At 48.1% G+C, this 18,464-nt stretch overlaps 1 protein-coding gene across 14 annotated transcripts in view; it reads right to left on the minus strand.

Moving 5' to 3' along the window:
* Positions 1-18,464, minus strand: part of Prkag2 (protein kinase AMP-activated non-catalytic subunit gamma 2) — a 338,192-nt gene that overhangs the window by 34,582 nt on the left and 285,146 nt on the right. The window lies entirely within an intron of this gene.

Raw genomic sequence — 18,464 nt, forward strand, 5'->3', positions numbered from 1 at the left:
AACCAGTGACACGGAGCAGCCCACGCCACAGAGGCGCCGTGCATGTGAAGACAGGCCAAGCTGGGCAGCTTTCTGATTCTCAGAGGGGCCTCGTTCACCCTTTACATCATGGGTAAGTCCCAAACTGCATTTGAAAGCAGAGAAAAGTAAGTAATTTGGAGTTAAACAGAAGAAAAATCAGCCCAAAGAACCCGCCCCACCCAAAGCAGTCTAGACTTGGGCCCTTTTGGGAGTGAGTGTCCCAAGGAACAGTACGGTAGTCCCCTCTGGCTTCTGCTTCTCGCCCATCTCTGCAGGTGCACTCTGACTGGCACTTGGGGAACTGCCTGGGTACTCTCTGGGCTGTGCATAGCCCAGTGTGGCTGCTTAAGGGAGCTGCTAAAGAGCAGACCAGACCACAGCAAGCCTCCGTACAATGTGATGTAAAATAAATGTGCAGGGTGCAATGTCTAAGTTTAAATGCAAACCATGGCAAACACTAAATGGGAATATGTACAAATGAGATTTCGCTTTCTAAAACTGGATTTGATGACCTAACACTGTGGACTTAATGATTTGAGGTCCTGTTCTATCTAGCCCCATGCAGCCCACAGTGGACCCAATTTCATTCAAGTTTCTAAGAGTCTTGCTAGAACCTGTCTCCCTCCACTGTGACACCCCTCTCCGCCTCCCGCAACATGGCTGCTGTGATCACATTTGTGGGGGAAGCTCCCAGGTTTGAAAATGATGTCTAATCAGGAGGCAGAAAAAGTGATGAATCAGAGAAAGGTCTGACAGAATAGGATACGCCCAACTCTCACGAGAAGAGAGAGGAAGGAGGGGTGACATAAGAGAGGGCAGTGCAAGGAGAGAGAGGGTTGGCAGCTCAGTGCAGAGGAATTGAGACTGAGGCACTTCAGTCTGTGGAGAGAGGAGGTAGCTTCACAGGGAGTGTTTTTACAGGCAGGTTGAAGAGAGAACAAGCTAGACACAGGTGAAGACAGAACAAGCCAGAGAATGAGAAGGAGCCAGAAGATTAGAACAGATTGCCAAAGCTACTATGAGGCCAAGCAGAGCAATTCAGGCAGAAGCTGAGAGAAGCCAGTTTGAATCAGACAGCTTGGAGAGGAGTTTGAGCTGGAAGAGCTGAGCTGAACCAGTCAGCCAGAGTTCAGAAAGAACTGGAACTGGTTGAGCTTATTCAGTGGTAAGTCTCTGAGGTCTCAGAGGCTGGAAATATTCTAGGCCTAGGTTAGATTATATGGAGGCTAAATGCTTCCAGCACTAGGCCTAGGTTAGCAGGCAGAGGCAGTAAGCCCCAGAGATGACAATTTCATCAGGCAAATAAAAGCAACTTTTACACTGGAGTCATACCAGGATATCCTCAAAGCAGACATGCAGACTCCAGGACCTTGGCTCTGGGAAGGCGCTCCCATGGAGTCACACTGTGCCTTTGCACACACTAAGTGCTCTTTTGATTGTGGCCTACTGTGTCCCTTCAGTTGACTGAAGGGACTGAACAGTGACACCCTGCTCCCAGAATGGCCACTTAAACAGCTGAATGCAAATGTTGTGTACTTAAGGGTTTTCAGAGGTCAGATCCTTATATAAGACAAGGAGCTTGGGACCAGACCATCCTGGACTTGGGACAATGACATGTTCTCACAAAAGAGAGAAAGGCCGAAAGAGACCCAGAGAGGAACAGGAAGACAGTGCTGGACATCAAGTGCTGGACACTAGCAGAAGCACAGACAGACAGACAGACAGACAGAGGAGGTGTACCTGGGAAAGATTCTCCTCCCGCCTGTAGGGCAGAGAATAAATTTCTGCTGCTCACCGAAGATCTGTTTCAGAGGCCTCAGACACTAATATACCTTTAAAGATCAGTTCAAAGGACACTTCCTTCCGCAACACCGTGCAGTGGGTCTGAGCTGCTGCGTTCTGACATGCCCATTAGCGGTTTATGAGCAGTTCCTGGCGGGAGCCCTCACATGCCCACTGCATTTATAGGCCTGGCTCTTCCTGAGACTGTAAACTGTCCAGGTCGGCAAGCACGGCCCACTCTTTTTTATATCCAGACACTCAGCAAACTTCTGTGAGTGTCTCACACAAGACACTACTGGCTAAATCACAAGCCACTGGGAAAATGCATAGATCAAGTGTGACAGGAGTGAGATCTGGGGTCCTCTGCCAATTCTGTCACAGACAAAAGCAGGTTTAAAAGATCACAGGCAAAAGGTCCCAGGACCCAAAAGGGAAGGAGGGAGCTCCTACAAGCTGTCCTGGCCTCCGCATGAGCACTGTGGCATGGGTGTGCCCTGCCCTCATGGACTGCTGCTGACGCTAGACATAATGACAAGCAAACTGTCTTTAGAGTATATGCCTTTATAAAACAGGTTATTAGAGAGGAATATTTGGGGAGCATCACTGAAATAATGACCATGTGGAAATAACCGTGTGATTTTTTTTTTTTTTAAGATGAGTAAATCAATGTTCTAAAGCTTAACAGGTTGAAGTATACTTTATACTGAAGCTATTTTCTAATTCTGGTAGGAAACATGGAGTTAAGATTGCATAAAAAATTTTAAATGCTTAATCAATAATCAATCAATCTACCTACCTACCTACCATTATTGGTGTGGGGGTGTGTGTGTGTGTGCGCGCGCGCGCGTGCGCACACCCGCTGCTGTGCAAATGGAAGCCATAGGGGGATGTGGAGTGCTTTCTCTTTGTCTCTGCTCTCTGCCACACTGCCTCACCACAGGTACTCTTACTGAACCCAAAGCTCACCATTACAGCAAGGCTAGATGGCAGAGAGCTCCTCGTCTCCCCCTCCCAGTCTGGGGTTACAAGCATATACAGTCCTGCCTGGCTCTTTGTGTGGGGGCTGGGGATTTGAACTCAGCTCCTCATGTTTGGATGGCAAGACCTCTTAACTACTGAGACATCTCACCAGCAAAATATATATTCTATATATTCTAAAAATTCCGAAGATAGGCAGCTAGACAAATCCTAGTTCCAGAGGCACTCACTGTAACATAAATTATTAATAGTTTTCCCAAATTGACTTCCACAGATTTTTAATTTAGAAAGAAATTACAAAAATGTGTACACTGCTTCATCTTTTTGGTTTTAATTGTTTGAAAATGAAGAGGCTCGGCACTATACTGTGTTAGTCAAGCAGAGACATGAAAAGATGATCAAAACAGCAGACACCAGGATGAGGGCTAACAATATAATGGCTTCCTAGCGAGCATTAATCAAAGTTAAGTGCAGGATGGTCGATGAGGCGATGACTCAGAAACAGACTGCAGGATGTCCTGGATGTGGGGATAATGCCTACTGATTAATTCACTACTGTGATGGATGCTTCTGTAAGCTGACAGGATCTAGAATGTCCTGGGCATGTCCATAGGGATTAGCTAGATTAGGTTAACTGAGGAGGGGACACCTACCCTGTCTATGGGCAGCACCAGTCCATGGCTGGGAGTTGAGCCTACGCAGACAGGACAGAGGGCTAAGCACAAGCCTTCGGCTCTCTGCGCTTCCTGACGTGAGATGCAGTGCGACCATCCTTCTCACACCTATTGTCATAATGTACTGTACCCCCTGAAACTGAGCCCAATAACCCCAAGAAACATATAACTTGCTTCTTGCCTGGTATTCAGTCACACAAATGAGAAAACTAATACAGCTACCAACTGGACGGCACCATCAGGCACTGTTGGTCTTATGCCGGGAGTGGCCAGCCATGAGTGGGCCCTGGCCGCCCTGACCCAAATCCCATCAGGACAGTTTTAGGCATACAGTGACTGACAGATGGTTGATCCCAACTATAAGCAGGGGGTGGGGGTGTCTAAGGCCATACCTGCCCTCACCTCACCTGTAAGCTCCTCCATGTCTCCTCAGACAGACCACAGGAGGGGTGAAGTGCCATACCACATCAGCACTGGTGTGAATTATCCCAGCCTCAGCCGCCCTTGAACGAAGTGCCACTGAGAGGGGATGCTGCTCACACTCCTATCTGTGGATGCCTTGGCGTGCTGTGACATTCTGTTCCTGTTGTTTGTTTTCCAACTCAGTTCTCAACCTGGCCACGGACACCTCGAGGAACTCATCTCTGACAGTTTTGTCTTCTCGTTAGTACTAGAGATGGGACAACCCAGAGCCTCTCCCCTCTCCCATGGAGCTACACTAACCCTACACCCTCTGCTTTATCCTTAAGACAGAGGAGGGGCCTGAGAAGAAGGTGTCTAGACAATGTCTAGAGACAGGGGACCCCACGGTGACAGCATGTGAGGTCAGGATGCTGAGGGTGGTGGTGGATAGAGGGGAACCTGGACCTGAAGGCTTACTTGGTTCCAAGTCTTGAGGATGAGAAAGGAGCCAGTATGGACTCCCTTCAACAGCAATAAACTACTGTGTCTTCTATAGTAACTTACACTTGCCGTCAGACGCTACTATTTGAAATAGCAACGAGAAGCTCGAAGATGCTTCCAAGAATAACAGCCCAGAAGAACTAACCACCATAATGTAGGTAACAAGTATACAGTGCTGCTCTTGCACCAGCAACACCAACCTCCAAGCTGTCCCTAAGTCCCGAAGTCATTACCGCACCCACAGATGAAGACACGGAGGCCTGAGGGGTCAAATAACTTTCTCCGGAGTAACATGACACTATTAGTGAGGAGCCAGTGCTCCTGACAACCTAAACTGAGTGTGGGTGCAATCAATTCAGCAATATTACGCAGACGTTCAGAGCAGAGAGCGGAATGGAAACGCAGGGTATGTGCCCTGCGGCCTTGCAGTATTGGGGCAAAAGGGAAGAAAAGACCTGACAATTAAAAAGACTAATGATTTGATGTGGGGACAGGTCTGCCACTGTGTGGGGTGCTACCCCTGTGCAGGGGGTCCTGAGTTGCATAAGAGAGCAATTGAGCCAGGCACGGTGGTGCATGCTGTGAGTTCAAGGCCAGCCTGGTCTACAGAGTGAGTGCAGGACAGCCAAGGCTACACAGAAAAACCCTGTCTGGAGAAACAAACAAACAAACAAACAAACAGCAAGCACACTGAGTGAGCCAGTAAGCAGTATTCTTCCAAGGCTCTGCTTCAGTTCCTGCCGTTGCTTCTCTCAATAATGGACAGTGACGTGGCCATGTAAGCCAAATCAATGCCTCCTCAAGTTGCTTTGTCATGGTGTTTATCACAGCAATAGAAAGCAAACTAGGACACATGGACATTGACAAAGCTAGATATTAATATAACCTCAGGGCTTAGAAAGAAGTGAAGTGAATCCCACTAGCATTTTATTCTCTTCCTAGGTTTTGGATTTGGTTTTGTGCATGCAAGGTGTGTGTGTGTGTGTGTGTGTGTGTGTACACGTACACATGCAGGTGCTTATATGCCTGGGTACATACCTTTGTGGAAGTCAGAGGACAACTTCAGATGTAACTCCTCAGATGCTATACACCTTGTTACTGAGATGCTCCCTCCCCCAATAGCATCCCTCCTTCCCAGGATACAGAACCCAGACACTTAACTAAAGCAAGTGTGGACAACAGTCAGGTCTCAGGTAGCATTGACACGAGGACCAGGGCCACCTAGCAGTTGCTGGCCCTGCAGCATAGCTTCCTCCAATCTCTACTTTGTTAGGGATCTTGAAAAGGGATGCGGGCAGATCTCTAGGCATTTCTTGAGATGACGGGAGACTTTTTCTATTTGCTGTAGACTCCTCAGTGGGCTTCTTTTTGGGGGGGGCTTCTTGATACGTGGGGGTCCTAGCCCTTGTCTGCCTAGAGCACCCGGCTTTCAACTGCTCACATTTCTCACACTTGCATAGTTCTGCCCGTGCCTTATGTGTATGCTCGAGTCTCTGCTGCCTTCTCTGGATCTGACTTATGGGTAAGTCAGGCCTCACTGAACACCCATCCTTCCTTTCCTGTGCCCTAAAACTTAAATAAACAAGGGCTGAGTACCATGCCTCTATTATACAGGGGAAGTGGTGAGGTTTTAAAAAATTACTTTAAAACTACTTTTTAAAAAAGATTTATTAATTTATTTATTATGTATACAATGTTGTGCCTGCATGTACACCTGTACACCAGAAGAGGGCACCAGATCTCATTATAGATGGTTGTGAGCCACCATGTGGTTGCTGGGAATTGAACTCAGGACCTCTGGAAGAGCAGCCAGTGTTCTTGACCTCTGAGCCATCTCTCCAGCCCCTACAACTACCTTTATTAATATATAATTGTGTGTGTGTGCAGGTGTGTCTTGTGTATCAAGTGTGTGTGCACAGATATGTGCAGGTATGTGTGTCTGTCTGTATGCAGGTGTGTCTGTCTGTATGCAGATGTGGGTGTGTGTGAAGATGTATCTGTGTGTACACAAGGGTGTGTGTGTGTACAGATGTGTGTGGGTGTGTTTTGCATACAGGCACACACCTGCACAGGCGTGTGCATGCATATGAAGGCCAGAAGTCAACCTCAGCTAGTTCCTTAAGGCACTGACAACCCTATTTTCTGAGACAAGATCTCACTGAATATGGGTTTTATCAAGTAGGTTAGGCTGGACGGTTGGCCAGCAAGCCCCAGGAACCCACTGGCTCTACCTCCTGGGATTTTAAATACACACCAGCAAGCCATATTCAGAGAGGCAGAGAAAGCACGGAGCTGACCTTCCTCCTCAGCTGAAGTCCTAGGAGGAAAAAGCCCCTTTTTCACGCTGCCTTAAAATCCCTTCAAGCTGAATGTCCCTCCTTTCCACTTCCTGTGCATCTATCCATCCTCCAAACTTTCTCTCACTATGGTATATTTCCTATGGTCACTCCCTGTCAACTGGTTGCTTGCTCCACCTCTTGACCTATGGTTGGTTGACTTTATTTAATCCTGTTTATAATATTCAAGCAAAAAAGCTCTTGGATTACATAGGTGTGGTGACGAGTGCCATTAATCCCAGCACTCAGGAGGCAGAGGCAGGCAGATCTTTGTCAGTTTGGGGCCAGCCTGGTCTACAAATAGAGCTCAAGATAGCCAGGACTTCAAAAGAAACTCTGTCTCGAAAAACCAAAAAACCGAAACAAAACAAAAAACCTCTTGGATTAATGGTGCGTGCTAAGGCTGAGCCACACCACAACTAGAAACCAGGTTTTTCCAGTAAATAACACAATCTCAGGGTTGACAGTATGATCAAATATCCTGTAACACATACTCCCCTCTTACCTCTCCCTGCCCATCCCCCTCTCCATTGGCAGGATTTCTCTGTGCAGCTCTGGCTGTCCTAGAACTCACTTTATAGACCAGGCTGGCCTTGAACTCACAGAGATCTGCCTGTCTCTGCTGCCCTAAGTGCTGGGATTACAGGCATGTGCCACCATGAGCAGCTCATACTGTTTTTTTTTTTTTTTTTTAATTAATGTGGCTCCTGAGGACCAAACTCAGGTCTTCATGATTGTGTGACAAGTACTTTACTAACTAAAGTATCTTTACAGCTTCTTTCTTTCTCTTCTTTTTTAGTTTTGGTAGGAGTCTTATGTATTCCAGGGTCAAACTGGATACGTATTGAGGATAACCTTACACCTCTGATCCTCCTGCCTCTACCTCCTAGGTGCCAAGCTTACAGGTTTATGCCGCCACAGCTCTGTGCATGTTTGGCAAGCACTCTACCAGCTGAGCTACATGCCCAGCCACATTACAGTTTACCCACTTCTGTACTGTTCGATGACTTTTTCTCCTGTGGTGATTGGCAGAAAGGAGCAATAAGCCAGGAGAACATACACCAGTAAGCGCCACTCAGGAAACAACCGAAGCCTTGTTGATGCAGTCCCCGCCTCAGTTACTGTCCTACTGCTGGGAAGAGACACTACAACTTGTCAATGAAAGGCTGGAATCCGGGGTTCATACCTTCAGAGAGAGAGAGAGCATGGCAGTAGGCATGGAGCTGGGTCAGCAGCTGAGAGCTACTCTGACCCACAAGCCTAGGCAGGCTGGGGGGTGGGGGGTAGGAATGGGACACAACACTAACTGGGAGTGATGCTTGACTTTTTTTGTTTTTAAATATTTATTTATTATATATACAGCCATCTCTCTCCAGCCCCATGATGCTCATCTTTTGAAAGCTCAAAGTCAGGGCTGGAGAGATGGTTCAGCAGTTAAAAGCACTGTCTGCCCTTCCAGAGGTCCTGAGTTAAATTCCTAGCAACCACATGGTGGCTCACAACCATCTATAATGTAACCTGATACTCTCTTTTGGCCTGCAGATGTCAAATACAAATAGCCAAAACACTAACAATGTAACATTTACATAATTTCTCACTGTGTCATGATTCTTCTTGCCATAGGTAATCTATTGTTTATATGTGTAATAATGTAAATGTATATGTACAAAAATAAAATTAAAAAAAAATACTTGGAAAAAAATCTTTAAAAAAAAAGAAAGAAAAAGAAAATTCAAAGTCTACCAGCCCCCAGTGCCATACCTCATTGTAGACCACTGTATAAATAACAATCAAACAAACAAACAAACAAATAAATAAAAAAGAAAGAAAGTAAACTCAAAGTCTACCACCCTGTAGTGGTACATCTCCTACAACAAGGCCATACCTCCTTCTTGTCCTTCCCAAAGAGTTGGGGACAATATATATATATATATATATATAAAATGAGCTGTTCTCATTAAAACCACCACAGCCCCATTTTCTTCAACTTCTTTTTTTAATCTTCTGTGTATACGTGTTTTGCCTGAACGTTTGTCTGTATACCACATGTGAGCAGGGGCTGTGGTGGCAAGAAGGGAGTGTTGGATCCCCTGGTTCTGGAGCTGCGGATGGTTGTGAGCCACCATGTAGATTCTGAGAACCTAACTCTGGTCCTCTGTAGAGCAGCAGGCACTCGTAACTGCTGAGCCACCTCTCCAGCCCATCCTACTTTTCTTTTCTGTGTGTTACTTTTAAGACTCTGTCGACAGCTAAGACACCTCTCTAATTTCTGACACTTTGTGGTTTCACTCTCGTCTTGAACAGACCCCACAAAGCTTTGTTCGTGTTATTGCTTTCTCGGAGGACAAGGCTTCATCTTTGCTGAGCAGGGCTCCTTTTCTATGAAATTTCATTGGTTTCTGTCATTTCAGCAGATTTTCAGTGGGAAGACAGAAGAATCCATTCAGCAAACTACCAGAGGGTGGGAGATACACTCTGTCAGCCAGTCCAGGTGAGTTCAAGATGAGTGTACCTCCAAGTCCTCAGAAGCCCCCACGAGCACTGCAGCTAGACTGTGACGAAAGGCTAATTTCAGTGTAGGCCCACAATTACGTCCACATTGTTAGAGGCTAGCAGCAGAACCGCCCATGATGGGCCCATTGGCTCTCTCCATCGTGGCATGCCGCTGTCTTAATGGCTCTGTCAGGAGTTGCTATTTCAAGTCACCAGGTGGGAAAGCCATGTACAGGGACATCATGGGAAGGCACCAGCCATGGACACTTCTATCAGCTCACCGGCCTGGGGGGCCACGTGCCAGTCTGTTCTAGCAGGGACACGAGTTGAGTGGGAGACAGAGTGGATGGGAGAGCAGGGCACAGGGGGACTGAGCCATGAACTATAGCGAAGGAACTTTTCTCACTGTCCCGTTCCTCTGTTCCTCTCTCCCCTCCCAACCTCCCACCATCTTCCCTCCCTCCCACTTGCCTTCCCTCTTCTCCAGCCTCCACAATCAATGCAGAAGTCTGTGACCAAGTGAACGGAATTCCCTGCCCACTGACACAGATGCCTTCAGGACCCCAGCTGCTGGAACCAGTTTAGCTCTAACTCTGTCCACTTGGGGGCAACATCAGATCCATAGGCTCAGGTACCGGGTCTGCTCACATCCCTCCAGATCCCAGGTACACATCTGTCTCTGAGCTTCTTGACCGACCAGCTACAAATAAGGTTCCTGTGACTGTCTCCTTGGGATCCACCAATTTTCTTGAGGGGAACAACTGAAGATTTATCACAAAGACATATATGGTGACGTCATGAGGAGGGGAACGAGGACCTCCATGCATCTCCCTAGATGCTCTGTGGGCTCAGTCTTTCAGGGTTTTAATGGAAGCCTATTTAGTACGCACGACTAATTAAAACACTGGCCACTGCTAATCAACTGTAGGCTACATTCTCTTCCCCAGAAGCTGGGAATGGGTCTTAAAGTCCCAACCTTCAATCCTCTAACTCTGCCCTATTCTTCCTGAAGCCACCAAGGGCCAGCCAGCCAGCCATCGTTATTAGCACATAAAGCAGCTTTGAAGGCTGAGGATTTTAGATGCCATATCCCAGGAGAAGGGAGACAATGACACCACATTTGGCCATATCATCAGAGCTTAGCCCGAACTATTACCATTATTATTTCTTCTTCTTTTGTTTTTTGCTTCTTTGAGGCAGGGTCTCCTCTCACCCAGGCTGCCTGAAACTCAACATCCAGCTCAGACTGGACTTGAACAAGTGGGACTCCAACGGCCTCGGTCCCCGAGTGCTGGAATCACAGCCACATCTGGCTCCTTATTTGGGGAGGATGGCATCATCCTTCTGCAGGCTGTTCTCAGTCAAGAAGATAAACACAGTACCGCCCGCCACAGCTGGGGAAGGGGCAGTAGCCACGGACACCCACCAGACAGCGAGATAAACGAGCGGGGCTCCAGGGACTTTTTAAATCCTCTTTAGGGCAGTCATTACAGCTACTGTTTATAAAGACTGGACCACATCCTGGGCGCTTCGGTGAGTGCTGTGGTCTGAAGCTAGGTGCTGTTACGGTTAAATTACCTGTGGGGAGAAAAATAAAGCTTTAAGCACTTTGCTTAAGAGCTACTAAACAGGGCTGGTAGCTCAGAGTTTAAGAGCACCGACAGCTCTTCCAGAGGTCCCGAGTTCAATTCCCAGGAACCACATGGTGGCTCACAACCATCTATAATGTAATGCAGGTCCTCTTCTGGCGTGCAGGTGTACATTCAGGCAGAGCGCTGTATACATAATAAATAAATACATCTTAAAAAAAAAAAAAAGAGCTACTAAGCAAAGGAACGAGACCCCAGTCTGGGTCTGACGACACTCTTAAGTGACTATGACTGCCGACAAGACCAAAGGCCACGTGGCCAGGACACTGGACCGTGTATGTATGTAACTTCAGGTGGTCACAACGGATGGCTAAAACATCCTACGATAGCAGCAGTATTTCCGCTACCTCCCCTTCTTCCCTTTCCCCTTCTGAGGCAGGGTTTTGAGTTGCTCAGGCTGACTGACCTGGATGCACTATGTAGCTGAGGGTGACCCAAACTGCCGGACTCTCCTGCCTCCAACTCTGAGCTAGGATTACGGGCACGCGCCGCTTTGCTGTTTTATGTAGTAGTGGGGGTCAGATGCAGGGTCTCCTGAATGCTACGCAAACATTTTACCCACTGAGCTTAGTCCCCGGCCCCAAATAGCCCATTTCAAAGAGAATATGCCACATGGCTAACTCAGTAAGCGCTTGTTAGCAACTGATTTACAAGTGACCAACGTGTGGACTGAACTAAACAAATGGGCTGCCTTGACACAGAGTGACACGACGTTAAGTTCAGATCCTAGGAAACAGTTCAAGAGGCATGGAAGACAGTGGCCCGCTGAACAGACTAAGGGACAGCTACACTTCTGCCCAACGAACCCCAAATTAGCTCCCTCCTTTATTATCAAAGACAAGTCAGACTCGTTTTCTCTACCCGCAGCAGGACACACCTCATTCCTACACTGAAAGGCTCTGAAGGCCCTCCTGCAGACATGGACTCTGCAGGCCAGCTCCCCGGCCCACCTGCTTGAGCACCTGTGACAAGCCCAATCATGGACCCAGCATGCTTGGACTACACAGATGGGTGGAGATGTGTCCTCCTCTCAGACAGACTTGGTCTGTCCACTTCTCTACTTCATTTATCATCATCAAAGCCAGATCTCCCTCACCCCCACAGTGCCTTCAACACAAACAACTCAGCTTTTCGTAAGATTCAACCACCTCAAGTACCTCAGGCCTGTGTGCGAGTGTGAACGCGAGAGCTCCAAATCCATGTAACAAATATTTACAGAAAATGAAGTCTCAACTGTCACAGCACCACTGCCAGGACCTGCAAGGGCAAGCCTCTGCCTTGATTCTTGGAACCCGAGATTAATAACAAAGAAACGCACACGACACCCCATTTCCCCTTAACGTACTCGAGGGCTATGGGGCACTGAGATACTCTGAAGTCCTGTCTGGGGCTCAGACTTGCAAGCCTGTTACCTTTTACTTTCTTTCTCTATGCAAGGAAAATGAAAAGGCTATCTGCCTCCAACGGTCATCTTAAGGGTTAGGTTATGTGCGCAGGGCTCAGCTAGAGGGAGTAAGCAGTCTCTTGGCTGAAGACCTGTGTCAAAGGCGAGTGGGCCTCAGATGGGGGCCACAGGAACGCTTGGCATGGAGCTGTGAGTCACACCATGTTATATTAAAGCAAAAAGCAGAGAAGACGCCATGGGCGGCATCAACAGCCATGGCGAGGAGCCCACCAGGGACCAAGGCGTCTCTCTACCTGTGTCATTACAAAGTAAGGACGGGCTTTGAGAAGAGGGCACAGGGCAACTCTGTGGACCGCAGGTTAAGGGGGATGAGGGCTGACTACTGTGCCCTGGACTTGGGGAAAAAGAAGTTTCTGCTAACTGTGGCAAGTTTGGATGCAGGGCAGAATTGGGGTAAAGAATAAAAAGGAGGTGACCACAGTAGGAGGGCTTTCAAAAGGGAAGATGACCTCACGTTGATCTCCAGCATGGACTTGGCTGGAGATGACTACATATGTGTCTGGAACATGGCTATTCGCTGTGCTGGGCATGCCATCTAAGTGAGGACATGTCACATCTGCCCTCCGTAAGTGATGGCAGTAGTAACGGCATGGTGCCGCAATACAACGCTGCTGTACCATCAGCCCTGCTCCCCTCTGTCCCTGACAGGTGAAGCTGGAAGCCAGTGTTAAATAAAGCACAGGCCCGGGACTCTGGTGAGTGGTCTGCTGGAGTTCCGGCTGCACAGAGATGGGGTCAGGAGGCTGTTCCCCACCAGGCTTCTGGAGAGAAGCTCACGTGACCCTAGCGAAATGATGGGAGGTGCTACCTTGGGTCTTGATGGCTTTCTAGTTGGTTCCAGGCACTTGCAAAGCAGCCTGGTGATTAAGTTCCACTCCCCCCACCCCCTTGTTTTTCAAGACAGGGTTTCTCTATGTAGCCTTGGCTGTCCTGGGATCACTTTGTAGACCAGGCTGGCCTTGAACTCACAGCAATCTGCCTATCTCTGCCTCCTGAGTGCTGGGATTAAAGGTGTGCGCCACCACACTGGGGCTTGTAAGTTCCACTTTTTGATAGCCAAACCCCTATGCATTTCCTGTACTTTGCACTATAAAGACAGAATCCATGTTCTGGATAAAGTACAGGTATTTATCTGGTGCATGATTTTGATGGTGGGAAGAGCTAAACAGCATGGCGTTCGTGTCTGCCAAGTGTCCTACAGCTTGTGTCATAATAGGGGAAGGTGCCACATGGCAGCTGGGCATGAGAGGGAGTGGGTTCCATGGCCAGAGAGGAAAGCAGGAGAGCAGTGGATGGCTTGAACCTTACACCCTTCCCTTGGAAGAACCAATCTATACTTGGGACCAACAGTCTTCTAAGGGCATGTCCCAGAAGCTTCATCACTTTACCGGGGCCGATCTCCTAAAGATCCATCACCTTTTCCTGTTCTATGAGGGACCACAATTTCATCCCAGAAACTTCCAAGGGGGCAAAATTCCTCCAAATCATTGTCTGCAGGACAACTCCTGTACCTCCTTAAGTCTAAGAAACCCGTAAGCCGTGCTAGAAGCTGACTTTGGATGCACCACAGCATGTGGCAATATACAGGGAGAGCTAGGCAGGGAAGTCTAAACTACCAACAGTTCATATAATCGTAATTATTCTTGTGGTCACGAATCAACGTATGCCTTGCATACAAACTCAGCAAGAGAAGGTACAGTCGGAATTCAGGGAGCACATTCTCAGATCTTCTGAACCTGTCACTTTGACATGCCTACCAGCAGAGGCCAGCATCTCTCATGTCACAGGCCACAAACCTGCAGGCCAACTGCTGAGCCTCACTTTTAACAGCTCTGAAAGCCTCCTGAGAAGGAACAGCGTCATGGGCTGCTCCCTCCCTGCAAAGGCAAGGGAGCCATTTATAGTCTGCCTTAATTTCCTATCTTCATGGAAACTTAATACCACATGGAAACTGTGTACTTGTTCGTGTATGTACCTGCATGAAGAGCCACAGGCTGCTGTGCTGTCTAAGGTGTGCTGTCCCCACAGAGAACCCATCTTTGCTCACCTCAGGACATTACCTCCCACAAGGTGAGAACAATGAGTTGTTAGTGGGCACATGTTTTTTGTTTGTTTTCCCCACTACACACACACACACACACACACACACACACACACACACACACACACGTCACTGGAAGTTGAGTGCTCTGGAGTTTGATTTCCAAGCAGGAAGGGAAACAAGCAAGTGGTCAGAGTGCCAGGCCTGTGTTTGCCAGGGACAACATAATGATAACACTAAGACAAAGCTTCAGGAGGCTCTGTGGGTTAACCAGGGAAAGGCAGCCAGTCCCTCACACAGCAGGGCCTCTACCCTGAGATGTCTGACCGCAAAATGATGCCTATCCTCTCACACAGAGCCCTGTTCTTTCTTTCTTTCGAGCGAATGCATGCATGTGTGTGTGTACAACCTTGTGTGTGTGTGTGTGTGTGTGTGCATGCACTTAAGTGCATGGGTGCATGTGCACGTGTGGGTGCAGGCCAGAGGCAGCTGCCGGATGCCTTCTCTGATTGCTGTCCACATTGTTTTTTGAGATAGGGTTTCTCATTGAACCTGGACTTTGCCAATTTGGCTAGCTGGACTGGCCAGCACAGCTCCAGGGATCTGCCTGTCTTCCTTTCCCCAGTGTGCAGGAATTACAAGCCTGCACTTTTTTAATATGTGAGTTCTGGGGGTTGAGTTTAGATCCTCGTGTTTGCTGTTTAGTTTTCTGTCCACTTGACACTAGCTATAGGTACCTGCAAAGTGGATACCCCAACTGAGAAAATACCTCCATCATACTGGCCTCTAGGCAGGTCTGTGTGGGCATTTTCTCGATTAATGATTGATGTACGACGGCCAGCCTACTGTGGGTGGTGCCACTCTGGGCAGGTGGCCCTGGGCGACACAGAAAAGCGGTCTGAGTGAGCCACAGGGAGCAGGCCAGTGAGCAGCATTATTCCTCGGCCTCTGCTTCAGGTCCTGCCCTGACTTTCCTTCATGATGAACCATAAAGCTGTAAGATGAAATAAATCCTTTCTTCCCCAAGTTGCTTTCAGTCATGGGGTTTGCCAGAGCAATGGGGAGCAAGCAAACTAGAACTCCACATACACTCAAGCAACAAACATGCTGCTGACTGAGCTACGGCCTTGGCTCCTTTCTTATTTTTGATTGCTCTGGGTTCAGCTGGCCAGGCTTCCCACAGTGAGACTATGTGTGAGTGACGTCTGGGAACTGCTTGGTGACCAACCACGAGGGCAGGATGGATCCAGGGTACAGTTGGGACAGGTGATGAAGGGTGAGGAGAAACCCACCAGCTAGGGAAGACCACTGCAGCAAGCCACCTTAACCCCGAACTGCTGCACTTTCCCAGAAGCCAAGAAGACCTAAGGCCTAAGAGAGGTGTCTGAGCTGGTGGGCGGTGGCAGGGCTCTGGCAGGGCTCTGGCAGACTGAGTTGTCAGACATGCAACTTCAGGGAGATGATCTTTAAAGCCCTCCAGGCTGTGCTCAGGGCCTCAGGACTAGCCAAGAAATAAGTTCAAGGCAGTTAAGATGGATAAACACAAATGCTAAAAAGATGCGACTGGTCCCAGAGTTTAAAAAAAATTTTAAAACGCAAACACATAAAGTGATGGCTCTGGGGAGGTTCTGTTCTCACAGCTTCGCATGCATTAGACCACAGAATCCTCCGACATCATAAAGTAAGTACAGACGTTTAAGGTAGCCGCTGGGAGCCTAGTGGCAGACACCAGCAGAACAGAATGAGGGGTAGTCTCAGAGAGATGAGACTTAGGGTGCACCTTGAAGCCGCAGTAAGCTTGGTGGGAGGCAGAGAGAGTGAGAGACGTGCTGAGAGACACGCGGAGCAGGCCTTGTCGTGCCGTGTCCAGGAGCCAAAACTAGACATTTCATAAATCAGTTTCCTTGGATCCCAGTCCTGCCCACTGTGTTTGGCCTTGGGCTGCTTTCTTGCTACAAGGGCAAACTGGGCAGCCATGACAAAGCCAGAGAGTGTATAACCACAAGGCCAGGCCCTTTGCTGCATCCCAAGACCCATAATCTGGAGCCTCACTCTTCAAAGGAAGCCTGTGATGCAGGAGAGAGGAGGCCCACCAGGGCTGGGCAGCAAGCGTGCATACTCCATCCCGGACCTGCAGAATCGATGTGTGTGTGTGTGTGTGTGTGTGTGTTGCTTTTTAAAAGGTCTTAGGAGATCCTTCTGCACAGAAGGGTGCTGAGAAGATCCAAGCCTACGGTGATGTACAGACAGCAGAGCAGTGAGCAGGAGCATCCTAGTCAGTGCTGTGGTCCTGGGATCATGGTTGAGGCTACAATGACCCCCCACCAAGCAAGCTGCGCAGGTCTCCCCTCCACCTCTTCCTTCCTCCTAGCTTTACTAATACCTTTGAATGCCTCCTGACTACTGGAACGGAGTTGAAATTTACTGGAAAACAGAGAAAGCTCTTTGGCACAACACCACCAGTTCATGTACTTCCCTGTCTAATAGACATATCGTCTCTAGGCTGTGCCTCCAAAAGCCAATGTGTAGCTAGCTGAAGATATTAGCTGGATAACAGAGAAAGCTGCCTGAGGGCATGCTCAATCCGGACCTGCCCTGGACAGCTAACGTGGTACCCGAGGTGCTCGAAGGTGTGATGCCTCACGACTGCAACCTCTTTCCTTCAGACAAGCAGCCTTTCTACTGTGAGAAGAACGAACACTGTAAAGTTCCAGGGCAACAAAGCTCTGCTCTGGACCATTCCGCTGACATCACACCCTCTTCCAGCGCAGCTTAACAACTTCCACATAATTGTTTAATATTCTGCCTTTAAAAAAAAAAAAAACAAAAACAAAAAAAAAAACACCCAGGAACATTTGACAGGGTTATTTGTGAGATTCAGCTTAAGAGTAATGACGTAGTTCAGATAAAAATAGATGAGTGAAAAGGGGCACTCCTTTTTTTGTTTTTACTTTTAACGTGCTTGCTTTCATACTGAACAGGCAAGAGGCAACCAGAGGTGGAGGAGTGCATAGCTAACTTGGAGAAATGCACATGTTATAAATCTCAAGAAGAGACAAGCCATGAAGCCTGCACTAAACAGGATCCCCATGTGAAGATTCAATAATAAAGCCTTTTAAAGTCTGTGGACTTGGCACATGGCTAATGGCACTTAGTAAAAGTAACATTTATGAAGCACCGACTACGGCTTTCACTGTCTGAGCACCACAGTGCAAACGGTCTCATTTAACCCTCAGAGCATTAGGACATTAGCTCCATTCCACACAAGAGGAAACTGAGGCACAGAGAGCACATGGTGCTTGTCTGGGGACCTGACAGCCAAGTATGGATGCAGAGGAGATAGGAATTGAGTCTTGGTTCTCCCATTCTGAGCACTCTTGCTTCCATCTCTAAAGGGCTAGACATCCCATATACCATACACCCTGCAGCCAGCGGTCACCACCTGCTGTGCAATACACAAACACCTAGGGATAAGGAGGGGCATCCGAATGAACAAAACACAAGCGAAGACCAAGAAAATTCTGAAACACAGCATTTGTTAACAATGAAGACATTTCCACAGACGCATTATCTTTAGGCCAACATAATTGTGAAGTGCCACAGCGAAGCTCCATCAGGCACCGGCCACATGCTAGCAGGGTAGCACTCCCCAGCTGGTTGAGCATGCTTATTTAAGTAATTGCCTGAGCATAAATGAACAGGGGTATTAAAGTAAAGTTGGCACAAGGGACGTCATCCACACAGCATATTCTTTGTTCCAGGCCCTTCATTCTGTCAGTACTCTTGGAAAAAAGAGCAGCCGCTAAATAAATCATGGAAGTACACGAGACTGCATAAGGCCTTTTATAGTCTCCAAATGGTCATGCATCTTATATAAAGTTCGTTTTCGACTTCCCCGTTTAAATGTTAGCAGCCTCAAAATAAGATCCAGGCTATTCACCTGTAAGAAGATACAATTAGAAAATAGGGCAGGAAGAAGAAAACCCAGATGACAGGAGAAGAGATGGGATAGTTAAGTGTGAGGGGGTCGCCTGGACTCAAACCAGTTCAATCAGCCACTTCGGGTTTGCTGATTTAACTTTACCCATGGGGGGAGGGGGACACGCCCTACTGGAGGTATTT

This window comes from Acomys russatus, chromosome 10 (assembly GCF_903995435.1).
Source record: "Acomys russatus chromosome 10, mAcoRus1.1, whole genome shotgun sequence".
Classification (NCBI taxonomy): Eukaryota; Metazoa; Chordata; class Mammalia; order Rodentia; family Muridae; genus Acomys; species Acomys russatus.